The 14,382-nt window shown below is 39.8% G+C and overlaps 1 protein-coding gene across 1 annotated transcript in view; it reads left to right on the top strand.

Annotated features, from left to right (window-relative positions):
* The window catches only part of DEPTOR (DEP domain containing MTOR interacting protein), a 127,352-nt gene that overhangs the window by 45,515 nt on the left and 67,455 nt on the right, over positions 1–14,382 (top strand). The window lies entirely within an intron of this gene.

Here is a 14,382-nt window from a genome sequence, read left to right as displayed (position 1 = left end):
TCTGCCTTCAGCCTGGCTCTTCCCTGTGGGACAGTTACATAACTGTTCCTTTTAATACGGGAAAACTCGATCACTCATTTTCTTTTCTCTTTGCCAGAAATCAAGTCAATTTCGTAAGATTCTTAATAAAGAATTTATTTAAATAGAAAATGCTTTATTTAAATAGAAAATACTTAAATATTTATTTTTTATCTTTGAGTCGATTTAGCAAAAGTCCAGAAATAAAAAAAGGTTGGAGCTCGGTGTTTGCCCTCAGTAAGCAAGGCAGTTGCCTATTTTCTCTTTTTGAGGACTGTTGTATAACTCAGAGGTTTAGTCTTGTGAGTGGCTGGAGAAGCAGTGTCAAGTACAGGGGAAGTTCAGGTTCAGGTCAAGAGATGAGTAGTGAGAGAACTTCAGATAGCAGGATGGTCTAAGAGGAATCATCACTCAGCTCTTTGAAGATGCCTTGTCATCCAGGAGTGTTCCACTGCTGGGGTCTCAGATCTCCCCACTGGTCTGTCTCTGAGCTGATCTCCTGTTCCTGTGGCCTCTTTCTCATCCCACCTCTTGTTTTTTGCCAAGGCAGCCACTAGAGAAAGGAGGGTGGGGGTGGGATGCTCCCTCCTTAACACTGGGTGCCTTTCAAATAGGTTGAAAATAGGTCTTTATCACACAAAAGAGCCTACTGTGTGATGGGTGTGTTGGTGCATTGGGAGGTGGGTCTGGGGAGTCAGATTAAGTAACGTGATGGTGAAGAGCCAGATAAGTTTGATTCTAGCCCTGTCACCTCCCCTCTGTCAACCTCAGTCCTCTTTTATGACTGAGGAGGGGTGATGGGACTGCCTCCTAGGTGTTTAGTGCTGTTGTGGGAATTAAAAGAATAAATGTGTCAGGTACTTGAATATTTAGCTCAGTGACTGTGGTATGCTGTCAGACCCCAGAGATGATAGCCATTTCAGGTATTAGTCTAGTATTGTCCAACGACTTAATGCCGCTTAATGCCCCCTACGTGTTCCTTCTCCCATCACTTGCTTTCTAAAACTGAAGTGTAGAAAATCCCTCCTCTCCCAGACTCACATGAATTTGAAGGAAGGTGTCCATCAGCACCTCCATTTGTATATCTGAGTGCAGTGCTTGTTTTGTTGCTGTTTTCTTTCTTTTTATGTTTAATTCTTATTTAAATTCAATTGATTAACATATAATGTCTTACTAGTTTCAGAAGTAGAGGTCAGTGGTTCATTAGTCTTATATAACACCCAGTGCTCATTCCATCACGTGCCCTCCTTAAGGCCCATCCCCCAATTACCCCATCCCCCCACCCCATCTCCCCTCCAGCAATCCTCAGTTGGTTTCCTGTGATGAAGAGTCTTCCGTTGTTGGTGTTTTCTTTTTCTTTCTTAACTCCTTCTGGAAAATTATAGTAGGTGCTAGATGTTTAGATCACCAAGATAGTCCTTTCAAACTATAAGATTCTATGTTGTCAAAAATATACATGTTATTTCCATGGATCAATATTGCTCTCTTTTTTCTGTGTGCAGTTGGCCTTCCTATCATAAATGTTCAGTGTCTCAATTTCCAAGTAAACTTATTCCTCCAAACTGCTTGTGAAATTAGTACTAGGAAAAGTAATTTAATCGGTACTTAACCTTGCATGAACTAGCTGCCTCCTCGCAGTCTTGGCCCTACACTTGGTTGCTGGAACACACTTGGAACAAACTTTGGGGCCTTTGGAATGATGGCTCAGTTTACCTACTTGAAAAGTTTTATTTAGCATTATATATTATATATATAATATAATTATATAATAATATAATATATTAATTTATTGATATAAATATCTTAATTTATTCTTTGTATATTAATACAAACAATAAAATTTATTAATATGAAATTTAATATAATTTTTAAATATTTTTTATATATCATTTTTATTGTATTTCCCTGGATATCTTTTCTATGAATTCCAGCATGTACTATTATTTTGTAAGCTTTGTATACTTTCAAAATTATATGAAGAAGAAAATAGTTTTGTTCACAGCTCTTTTTAAGAAATTTATTTATTTTAGTATGGAAGGTTTTGTCCCTTTTTTTGCCAGAAAACTCGCTTAGGATATCTCTAACATTTGTGAAAGAAGTCCTTGCAAAATATATGTTCCTTTTATTTTTTTTCCTTTTAAGATAATAACAATAACATCAGTTGGTTAATAACTATGTATCAGGCATCCTGCCTGACTAGTCCATTTGTTTGGTCATCATAACAAACCCTGATTTGGATCAACTGTACCCATTTTATGGATGAGGAAAATGTGGCAGGGAGCGATTCAATCTCTTACCCAAGGTCAGTTCACTAATAAAAACATCTGGGATTTGAACCCAGAAGCCCAAAGCCCAAACTTATTGCTACTAGGCTATTGATAAATCTTAGAATGTTTATTATTAGGAAAGAGTTATCATTATTTATTATTTATGGAGATTAAACTTATGAAATTAATGTTTTCTTCAAAACGTAGTTTATCTTAAAATGTAACATGGGGATTGTAAATATCCAGATATGGAATTTTCTGTAAAATTCACAGAAATTTGAAAATATGAAAATACTCCAAGTAGACATTGGAGGTGAATAAAGTGATTTTTCTTCATGATTAATCTACCTATAGATTTAGGGACTAAAGAAGATAAGGAGTATAATTATTGGTACCTTAACAACAAAAAAAAAGAGATAAATCTATATGGTATTTTATAAAATGTGATGAAAACAGTATCTTTTATTTATAAATTAAGTTCCACAAAGCATTTCCCCTAGATTATTTTATCTGAATTCTCTCAATAGACTAATGATAGAATGGCAAATAATAATAGAAATAATAGCATAGTAATTAACAGTATAAAATATAATATAAAATACATGGGACATTACATTACTACCCTGTTTCTCAGAAGGAGCATCTGGGACCTGAGGCAATCAGGTCATTTCTATGTGTTGGTGATACAGCGTGAGAGGGTAACAGGTGTGTGGGCTGCTGCTCCCCACACCCTCCCTGCAGCTCTGGGGGGCTGACTGTATTGTCAATATTTCCTTTTTGTTTTCCTCTTGCTTGTTTGTTCTGTGTTATTAATAGAACTTTGTGAAACCAGGTGGTTTCTGTGTGAGGTTTTGCTGAGCCAGGCTGACTTGGGGGCACTTGGCTTTCTAACCTGTAGAGGTGTTTCTCAGTCTGCTGGTTTGTAGGGCAAAGCTGTACTTCCAATTTAAATTCAGTGACTCTGCTACCTCTTAGGATCCACATGTCTCCTGTGAATGTAACTCACAGGTACTCAAACAAATTCTGGTTAAGGGGTAAAAACTGGCCATTTCAGGGTGTCCTGCCAATAGAAAGGTTATGGGAGAGCTGGTGACATGAGTCCTCTGCAGAGTGAGTGACAGTGGATGTGGTTTTCAGAGTCACACAGCCCTCTGTATGGGGGCTCACACATTAGTCTGTGTGAGTCCAATCCCAGTCTCTCAACTGACTTGCTCTGTGACCTTGAGCCGACAGCGGAACCTCATTGATCTGTAGTCATAAATGGAAGTAAGACGGGGTCTCACCTGGAAAAGCTGCGGGGAGGACTTTACAGCCTGTACATTGCTAAGCACAGTGCTTGGCATGGGGTGAGCACCCAAGAAAAGTTAGCTGCTGATACTAGAGTAGTAAATCATAATGTAAATAAATGATACCCATTATTATTTAGCCCAGAACAGAAGTTAAGAGTCCAGGAACCGGGGCGCCTGGGTGGCTCAGTGGGTTAAAACCTCTGCCTTCAGCTTAAGTCATGATCTCAGGGTCCTGGGATCGAGCCCCGCATCGGGCTCTCTGCTCAGCGGGGATCCTGCTTCCTCCTCTCTCTCTCTGCCTGCCTCTCTGACTACTTGTGATCTCTATCAAATAAATAAAATCTTTAAAAAAAAAAAAAAAAGAGTCCAGGAACCAGGCTACCTGGGTGTGAATCCTGGCTCCGTGCCTACTTATCAAGGGCCTTCACCAAACTGTGCCTGTAATTGCCCTCCTAGTAGATGGATATATGGCCAGTATCCACCTTTCAGACTCCTTGTGGGGCTTAAATGAACTACATGATGTATAAGGCACACAGGACAGGGCCTGCCTCAGAGTAGGAGCATATCCCGTCGCTCCTCTCCTGCAGCTGGAAGCGAGTGTGAGAAAGAGGATGTGTGCCCCTGGATCGATGCCCAGACTTTGTCATTTTGTGTAATTCATCTGAGCACATTCAAGGCACAATGCACTTTCATCAACTAGCTTTCATCAGACCTTCACTGCGTCTGAAGGTGCCTAAAAGAAGGCCTGCCATCTCTCAAGGAGGGGCTTCCCGTTTCCCACTTAATTTTGCATGGGCCCACATACCCCAGACACACAACGCATGACTGTAACACATTCTCCTGAAGAGTACAATTTGTACTTTTCTTTTTTCTTTTTAAATTTTACTTATTTATTCATGAGAGAGAGAGCAGAGAGTGATAGAGAGGCAAAAGGAGAAGCAGGCTCTCCGCCGAGCAGGGAGCCCGATGCAGGACTCAATCCCAAGACCCCGGGATCATGACCAGAGCCGAAGGCAAACGCTTAACTGACTGAGCCGCCCAGGTGCCCCAATTTGTACTTTTCAAATGAGACCAGCATGAACAGGATAAATATCTGTAACTTAGAAGAGCAATGTTGAATTTGTGCCGCTGCCGTCCTGTGGTAGAAGATACTTTGAGCGCATGTTCCAAACTATTAAATTTGATTATCATTCAGCAGTCAGCAAAAGAGATCACTTTAAAATGAGTTGAACTCAGGATGATCCGTTCTATATACTGATAAAGAGAGGTAGTTATAAAAGAGAAAATGAGTTGACTGTACGAATTTGGACTTCCCTTACTAAAACTAGTAGTTGAAATGGACATCTGAAACTAACCTTGATTTCGTTGTGAGACCTGGAGGAGACTTCTCTGTTCTAGTTTAACCTCAGTCTTCACAGGGAGGTAGCTCTCTTCTAGGTCTGGTTCATACGGACATTAGTTTAGTTTTTCACCTAAAGAGCCTTTGGTTTTTCTCAGCAGCAAGAGTTTCCTCTCTCCAGCCACTGATAGTCTGATTCGTTTGTTTAGGAGTGTAAGCCTGACTGAAGAATTGCTTTAAACCACCGCACGCCATTAGAGTTCCCACTGCTTCCTTTATATTCTCTCCTCGAAGGGAAATATAAGGGGGAAACTATATCCAAAGGGGAAAAGTCCTTTTGTGTGTTTTATCTTATCAGAGGTTTCTCTACCATGTGCCCCTGGGATCTTTTTCCTGTTCCCTCCCAGTGCCTGGCACAATAAATATTTGTTGAATGAACAAAGGACTCTGCACGCTCTGATTGCCTTGAGCTGCTGAGCCTGGTCCATGAAAGAGCTACAGAGAACTTGCTTTTAATGGCAAACAACAGTAACCAGAGATTTACCTTCTCTTGCCTCCTTAGGGTTTACAAGGCATCTTAGGCATTAATGTGTGTGATCCCCTGTACAACTCTGGGAGTAAAACCTAGGAGACACAATTCATCCCACTGCAGAGGTGGGGAACATGAACTGGAGAGAGGTTTAATGACTGATGTAGCCCTAAAGCATGGAGCTGCAGCAAAAATGAGTAAATACATAAAAATAAAGTCTTCAAGCTTTTGACCCTATCTTGTTCCATTTCTGGGATAGAAGTGCTTTTCGAACGGAGATACGGAATTCTATGGATTGATTCAAATTTTGTGTTCAAAATGTGTTTTAATTATTTTGCATACCCTAATAAAAATAGTTTCTAATAGGCGATGTACAGCACTGTCACAGTTTACTTGTGCTGCCCAGTTTAACAGTGATTCATAGAATCACGGAATAAACTTTCCTGTCTTCTTGGTTTATTTGGAGAGTGTCCTAGGATTGTATTAAGTGGGTTAAAAGTTGTTCCCTTTTGCAATGGCTTGTCCGAGTGACAAGGGATGATTTCGATGCTGTGTAACCGATATCAAGAACTGTTAAGAATCTTGAGATTTTACCCTACTTGCAAGCTAACAAGTTTGCCTGCCACCATTTCCAGGGTGCCAGCAGAAGACAGGAGACCCCTGGACCAGAGACAAGGGACAGTTTGTTGCTCTCAGCAGTAGTAATAACCAGAGTATCATATTTTCTGGAACCAGTTCCCCAAGCCTCACTTCCCACAGAATAGCACAATGGAGGCCACCTGACGCCTGCCAGGGCTGGGTTACAGAAGAGGATCCCAAGCTTGAGGAACCTGAGTTTTTTGTAATAGTCATTATGCAAACTGCTCTTTAGCACAGAGTGAGATATTATCTTTCTTATACAGGATAGTAAGCCAATCTGCCCTTTTGCTTCAGAGACTGTCACTATCTGCCTTCTAAGTCTGCTCACTATACAAGCATTCTTGAAAAGATAGTTTAGAACATATGCTATCAGTGCTTCTACTTGCAAGATATAAAGAGATATGTAAGATCCTTGGAGAATTATCTCTGGGCAACTAAAACAAAATGCACAAATTAATTGGATTTTGTGCTGATTATTGAGGGAGCAACAAATATCCTCACCAGTATCCTTACTTCTGTATTTTGTATGTTAATCAAAACTCCCTTACAGGTTTCATTGCTTAACTTTTATAAGTAAATGTTGTGTTATAAGCATGAGATTTTAAAAAATGGGGTTTTCTGTAAAATTTTATTTGAGAAAGGAGATTTGTTGTTTAAAAAGTTTTAAAACAGGGGCAGTTTTAAAGGGCCATCATCCCCTCTCACAGGGTGTTTAACAATCATTTTAAGACAAAAATGTAAAAAAAAAAAAAGTAGTTTCATTATTGTGCAGCTCTAAGTAGAGTCACGAGAAACTTTTGACCTAGAACCACATCCTTGCTGGATGCTCCTAACCATCTCTTCTTTTTTTCTTTTCTTTAGAAAAAAAAAAAAAAAAGGTTTCTTTGTGCAAAATTGTGTGTTTCACCTGATGAGTTATTAAAACGTTTAATAATTTGTCAGGGGGAGACCATATAAAACAAACTCACTGTTTTATCATTTTCAGTATCAACACAAATATTATTTATTATTTATTTTTTTAAAGATTTTATTTATTTATTTGTCAGATTGAGAGAGAGTGAGCAAAAAGCAGGGAGAGCAGCAGGCAGAGGAAGAAGCAGGCTCCCCGCTGAGCAAGGAGCCCGATGTGAGGCTCGATCCCAGGACCTGGGATCATGACCTGAGCCAAAGGTAGATACCCAACCAACTGAGCCACCCAGGCACCCCAACACAAATTTTATACTGCAGTTATTTTCAAATAATTTCTCGAAACACTGCCTTATACATTCTAAGTGTAGTTGAGAGTATGGAAGACAATGTGCAGCATGTTGAAATGAACCAGCCCTGGTTCGCCTAATTTTGTTGGTTTTCCTATTTTTAACAGCTGCAGCTTCAGCCTGCCAAGGAAGGGTGAAGTAGGAGCCAACCTCCTGGCTAGTTTGGTCCAGGTAGCTGAGCTCAGGCCAGTTCTCCAGGAATAGAACTAGCCAGTGTCTGCACATTTAGTGATGCCCAGAGACTGGGCAGTAGGGGTTGTGAAATGCATCTGGGAACACAGAGCCATTAGAATCACAAAAAGTGGTGTTACAGCTGCTTCATACTCATCAGGGTAGTGATCACCAAAACAAACAAACAAACAAACAAATGATAAATCACAGTGTTGGTGAGGATGTGGAGAAACTGGAACCCTTGTGCATTGCTGGTGGGAATGGTATAGCTACTGGGAAAATGGTGTGGGGGAGGGAGTCCTCAAAAAATTAAACATATATATACCAGATGACCCAGCAATTCCACTTCTGGGGTTATGTACCCAGAGGAATTGAAATCAGGGATTTGAACAGATATCTGTACACCCATATTCACAGCAGCATTATTTACAATAAATAAAAGGTCAAAGGAGCCAATGTCCATTGATGGAAGAATGGATGAACAAAACGTGGTATTTACATACAATGGAATGTTATTCAGCTTTATCTATTTATTATTTATTTATTTTTGTTATTTAGCTTTAAAAAGGAAGAAAATTCTGACACTTGCTACATCATGGGTGACATTATGGTATGTCACAAATGGACAAATGTCAGATGATTCCACTTTTGTGAGGTCCCTAGAGGACTCAACTTCATAATGACAAAGAGTAGGTTGTCAGAGCCTGGCGTTGTGGGGTGGGTAATGGAGAGTTACTATTTAGCGGGTATAGAGTTTCAGTTTGGGGAGACGAAAAAGTTCTCGAGATGGATGGTGGTGATGATTGTAGATTCATGTGAAGCTACTTAATGCTACTGAACTATAACCTAAAAATAGCTAAATGGGAAGAATTTATGTTTATTGACCACAATTAAATAGATAAAATAAATTAAAAATTTTTAAATCACTTAAAAAACAAAGCTGGCCAGAGGTGGATGGAAAGCAGTCAGACAGCTTAGATGACCAGCGAGCATGAGAAAGACAGCAAGGTGATGATCCCGTACTGTTAGGACTAGGTATTGACTGGAGGAGTTGCCTCACTCTAAACTAATGAGCTAAATACTGTTGTCCTCCCTTTGGCAAATAAGGAGATCCAGGCTAGAGAGGTGAACTGAGTTGCTTACCTTCACAGCCAGAAAGCACGCGGCCGCTTTCCAACCCTGGTTTTCAGCACCAGAGCCCATGTTCTGAACCACTTTTCAGTCTGCACATTCTGCTTCAAAAAATTTCTATAGCTTCAAGCCGGGGTGGTAGTAGAAATGAAGACCACTAGATGATAGTGAACCACAGGCAGCTTAGGAGACTTTTAAATGGATGTGAAGACAGTCTTTGAGTCCAGTTTGGGAAATCGTATTCTCCTTACTGTCCCTTGGCGATGCCATCCCCCTGTAACGTATGGCTGTAATAGTCCAGCTTTGTTAACCCGCAGAACAGGCACCAGGCCAGCTGTGCCCATGAGAAGCCATCAGCCCTAGTTTGTCATCTACAGAGTTCTAGCTCTAGGTGTTATTTAGAAATGATTTGAAGGTAAACGTATTGCTGCTTCACCAGTAGACCAGGTTTGGTGGCAGTGGAGGTGGACTGTGCTGGTTATTTCTGCCATGTTTCCCTGATCTCATGTGATTGCAGGGCTGTGGGCCAAGTCTCTGTAATATTCACTTTGGCAATCAGTCTCTGTTGCTCCTTGTCAACTTGGTAAAAGGAAAAAGCCATTTACGATTTCTAGAATGGGGGAAGCCTGTGTCAGAGTTCTTGGCCTGTCTCTTATTGAAACATTCAACCTTTCCGACCCTGGTTTTTTTTTCATCAATAAAATTGAAAGAAAAATGTGTTAATTCACAGATTTGTTGTGAGGACTGAGGTAAAGCTCAGCAGAGCCTCATCTAATGCAGGAGGCATTGTATTTCTAATCCATAAGGGAAAATGCATATAGGCAAAAGTATCCTTGTGTTACCTAGACTATTAAAAAAAACCCATGTGCCTTTCTGCACTAGAGTCATTCAGCGTGGTGAGACTCCCAGTCTGGATGTGGGACATTTTTGTTCATCCTCCAGATCCATTCTCTCCAGGTCGCAGCCCTCTGTGTGCCCCAGAGGCTGACCTACATGGACAGAGGTCATCACCACGCTCCATGGCCATTGCCTCAGTCCGTGGGAGGCATGAGCAGGAAGTAAGTGGGAGGGAGGACAGTGAGGTCAGGGTGATAATTCTCTCTTCCCTCCCCACTATTGAAGGCCTCAGCTCCTGTCAGCCAGCCCTCTCCTTCCCCACATCTCTTTTATGCTTTGGAACCTTCCCTCCCTCCAGAATCGTCAGGCCTGGAGTTGTTAATGATCACTGCAGTCTGCTAGTCTGGGAGCTTTACTTGGTCATTGCCTTTAACCCTGCCCATAGCATCAGTAGCTCTTTCATTACAGACCAAATTTTAGTAGCTCATTTGCCCATCCATGTCGTTTCCTGCGGGGACCCCAATTGATAAGCCAGTGAGACCCATCCGGGCACTGATAGGAGTTATCTTGCACCTCCTTGAGTGGACAGGCAGACAGAATTACCCACACTCCGTCTGTAGAAAATTCACTTGCTCTTTCTGTTTTCTCTGCGCATGTACCACGCATGACAGGATGGTTGGAACTGGCACTGGATTCTGTCTGTCACCACTGTTGTGCTAGTATGGAGTGTGGTTGGATTGAAGCAGATTATTTTGGCTCCCTTTCTGCTCCTGTTTCATCCTGGGTTCTAGCCCAGAACTACAGCAGCCATCTCCCTGATGTGATTGGGTCTCATTCTCTCCAGTTGGACCAGAAGCCCACTGAGGTCATGGATCTAGGTCATTCTTATTTAGGAAAGAAACCAATGGTTAGCCCCTTTCTCTTTTTCCTAACCTGTGGCATGTTCAAATTTGAGTAAAACCAGGGGGAAGTATTTGATCATCTAAGATCTCTGTATTTGTATTTACTCATTGTAGGGTCTTAGTGGGTCTTAGTATAGACATTCAAAGAATAAGAATAGTAAACATAGCCATCGTTTACTGAGTACTCCCTGCTCTAGGCACCATCCTAAATATTTTTCACATATTACTTCACTTAATTCTTTCTGCACCTCTGACTAAGAGGGAGAGATTTTCACCATGAATTTACAGGTAAGGCAAGTGAATTTGAGATGGACCAAGAAACACACTTTAAACCTCCAGTTCCTAAAGAGTGATCCCGTCAAAGTTGCTCCTAATGCTCACTCTTCTTTTTCCCACAATTGGCATTAAAAACTAAAATTATAATTTGAGTGAACCTGTAGAAATGAAATATCCTCTCTAATATGCCTTGTGTACAATGACCCCTGCTTACATCTGGAAGAGATCAAGAACTGAGAGTCCTTTCTAGAGGAAATAGCTGATTTGTTTTTAAATGTTAAAGTTCTAGAATGAATGGATCAAGGGGAATGGGCATGAAGAGGCTAAGCCAGACATTCTGCCACATAGGGACAGGAGAACATACACAGAGTAGAAGAGCGGGCAGGACCTTCTGAGAGAACAGGCACATTTTGGAGCAAAGCAGAAGTGGATGTTTTAGGAGTGGCACCAGGGGAAGATGTGGCTGGGAGTTTTTAAGGAAGGAGAGTGTTCTTACATTAGAGGCTTTGTATGGAAGCTCCCTGAGGTTGGTGGCTTTGGTTAAATATCAAAACGAATCCAAGAAGTATAGTTCCTATGCTGTTTATCTTGCTTTATTTGCTAAATGAAAACATCCCTACTTAATTACTGTCTCTTCACACAGAGCTGGGGAGTATAAGCAAAGACATTGTTCCATCTAATGAAAAAAAGCACCAAAGTGACAGAAAACATTTATTAATTTCAGAACCTCTAACAAAAGAGTCTTTCAGACCAGAATGAAAGGCAAGCTGGATTTTTAACTTTATCAAATTTAAATTTGTAGTTAAAGTTTAAAGTTGAACTACAAATTTAAATTTATTGAACTGTAATATATGTAAAGTACACATATCCTAAGTGTACAGCTTAATAAATTTTCACAAATTTAACCCACCTATGAAACTACCTTTCTCCAAATAGTATTTTTTTAAAATTTCCCTCTGTAGTCTACCATAATTTAATATTCTAAACAAAATTGACATTAGCATCAGTGTTAACATTTATTAGAATATAAACTATATTTTTAAGTAATTAAACTTCTTTGGCTTTTATATGTTTCATCTGTTACCTGAATGCCACTTCCTCTCCCCAGATGCCTGGAATTGATTGGTTCTTCTGGTTAGTTTGAACTGTTGGACAACCTGACAAGGACAGACAGGGTTGACGAGGGTTGACTCTCTGGGGTATGTGTATGTGCCTGTGTGTATCATTTGCTCACTGCTACTTTGTGCCCGGTGATATGCCTGACTCTCTTATAGATTAGCTATAATTTTTACAACGCCATTGAAGTAAGCATTATTATCTTTATTATATCCAAGAGGAAATCCAGGATCATAGAGCCCAACCACAGCTTGGAAATCACAGAGATTCAAACCCAGGACTGCTTCTCATTTCCTCTCTCTGGAGCCATTTGTGCTGATAGGCAAGAGCAGAGGAGAAGGGAATCAACCATCACTCCTAGATTCCTTGCTTTCCTTTTGTTATCTGTATACTTCTGACTCTATTATGGCATTTATCTGTCTTGCTCATGGGTTTTTAATGTTTGCTTTTCCGCTGGAGTGTGAGCAATTTAAGGTCAAGGACCATGTCTTTTCATTTCTGCATCTCCTGGGACATAGAAGATGCTCAATAAATATTTATTGAATTGATGAATGAGTATTATTTTTAACAACTTTACTAAGATTAATTCCCATGTTATGTAATTGACCCAATAAAGTATACTTCTTAATGGTTATTAGTATATCATAGATATGTGCAGTCATTACCAATTGCAATTGTAGAACATTTTCATCACCTCAGAAAGAAACTCTGTTAACTCTTACCTATCACTTCCCTATTCTTTCATCTGTCCCTAAGCAACCACTAATTCTGTCCCTCTAGCTTTTTCTGTTCTGATCATCTCACGTGAATGGAATGATACAGTACATGGTCTTTGGTGACTGGCTTCTTTCATTTATTACGTTTTTCAAGGTTCATCCCTTTGCAGTTTATATCACTACTTCATTCCTTTTTGTAGCCAAATACTATTCCATTGTACGGATAGATAACATTTTCAGTTTCCTCAGTGGATGGGTGCTTGGGTGGTTCTAATTTTTGGCAATGATGAATAGTGCTGCTATGAACATTGGTGTTCACAAGTTATTCTGTGGACGTATGTTTTCATTTCTCCTGGTTATACAGTGAGGAGTAGAATGACTGGATCATGTAGTGGTTTGAGGAACTGAGAGATTGTTTTCTGCAGTGGCTGCACCATTTTACATTTCCACCAATAGTGTATGAAGCATCCAATTTCCCCACATCCTTGCAAACAATTTGTTATAATCTGATTCTTTGATTCTAGCCAACTAAGGGATGTGAAGTGATAGCTCATTGTGGTTTTGGTTAGCAGTTCTTGATGACCAATGATGCCTAGTATCTTTCTATGTGCTTATTGGCTATCTGTATATCTTCTCTGGCTTATTGAGATCATTAGTCCACTTGGAAATTGGGTTATTTTTCTTTATTATTGAGCTTTAAGTGTTCTTTATGTATTCTGGATGCAAATGCATTGTCAGATATATGCTTTGCAAATATTTTCTCCTATTCTGTGAGCTGTCTTTTCGCATTCTTACTGGTGCCTTTGAAGTATGAGAGTTATAAATGTTGATGTAGTCCCATTTATCTATTTTTTATTTTGTCACTGGTGCTTTTGGTGTCCTAACTAAGAATCCTTTGCCTAATCCAAAGTCTTGAAAATTTGCCCGTATGTTTTCCTATAAAAATTTTATGGTTTTAACTCTTACACTTAGGTCTTTAATATATTTTGGGTTTTTTTTTTTTTTTGTATAAGGTGTGAGGTAAGAGTCTAACTTCATTTTTTAACTTTTAAAATTTATTATTATTATTATTATTATTATTTTGCATGTGGCTCTCTAATCATCTCAGCACAATTTGTTGGAAAAAAAAATTGCTTCCCATTGGGTGGCCTTGGAACCCTTGTTAAAAATCAGTTGACCACAGATGTGTCAACACAGTGATTTTAAATCTGTTTTAAGAGGAGTGGAGTCTTATGATCGTACAACATAAGATCTTGGTTGAAAAAAGAGACCAGAGCCTGTTTCCCTTCCTCTTTCACACCACTTCCACAAAAGTACAGTACAAAGTGGTCCTCCTGTCACCCAGCCCATGAACCTGTACAAAAGTAGCACCTACTTGTCATGTGTTCAGTTTTTTCATCACTTTCTTACCTCTTTAAAATATACTTATTTTCCCTAGTGGGTATTGTCTTCAATTTGTCTTCATGGCTTTATCTTGCCTCTCCTAAGCTTCTTTCTTTGCCTGTTTCTTTCTTTGTTTTTGGCCTCAAATGCTTCTATTTCCTAATAATTGTGGAAGCATTCAACATAAATAATAACAATTCCCTTAGGAGAAGCCTTTATAATATGTTTGAGAACCCAGCTTCCCTGGACAGTTGTTGGAAAAGGCCAACAGAGGTTGGAATTGTTTTGAAGATATTGTAGAAATGCTCGGCTTCTCCTCTTCATGTGTAATTTTACAGTCATGAAACCATAGCTGAATGTGGCCTTTTAGGGCAGCTGTGGCCTTTCAGTGGCACTTGGCTTCTGTCTAAAGCTGACTCAAGTTCTGAAAATGTTTACTACAAAAACACTGAAAACCATGGGCAATGTGAAAATTACAGCTCCGGTTCCAAAATATCAGTCTTTTCAAAGCAT

The sequence above is a fragment of the Lontra canadensis genome, unplaced genomic scaffold, assembly GCF_010015895.1.
Source record: "Lontra canadensis isolate GAN:19392208 unplaced genomic scaffold, GSC_riverotter_1.0 scaffold15, whole genome shotgun sequence".
In the NCBI taxonomy this organism is placed as follows: Eukaryota; Metazoa; Chordata; class Mammalia; order Carnivora; family Mustelidae; genus Lontra; species Lontra canadensis.
Note: the sequence above shows the minus strand (reverse complement) of the source record. Positions and strands in the feature narration are given on the sequence as shown.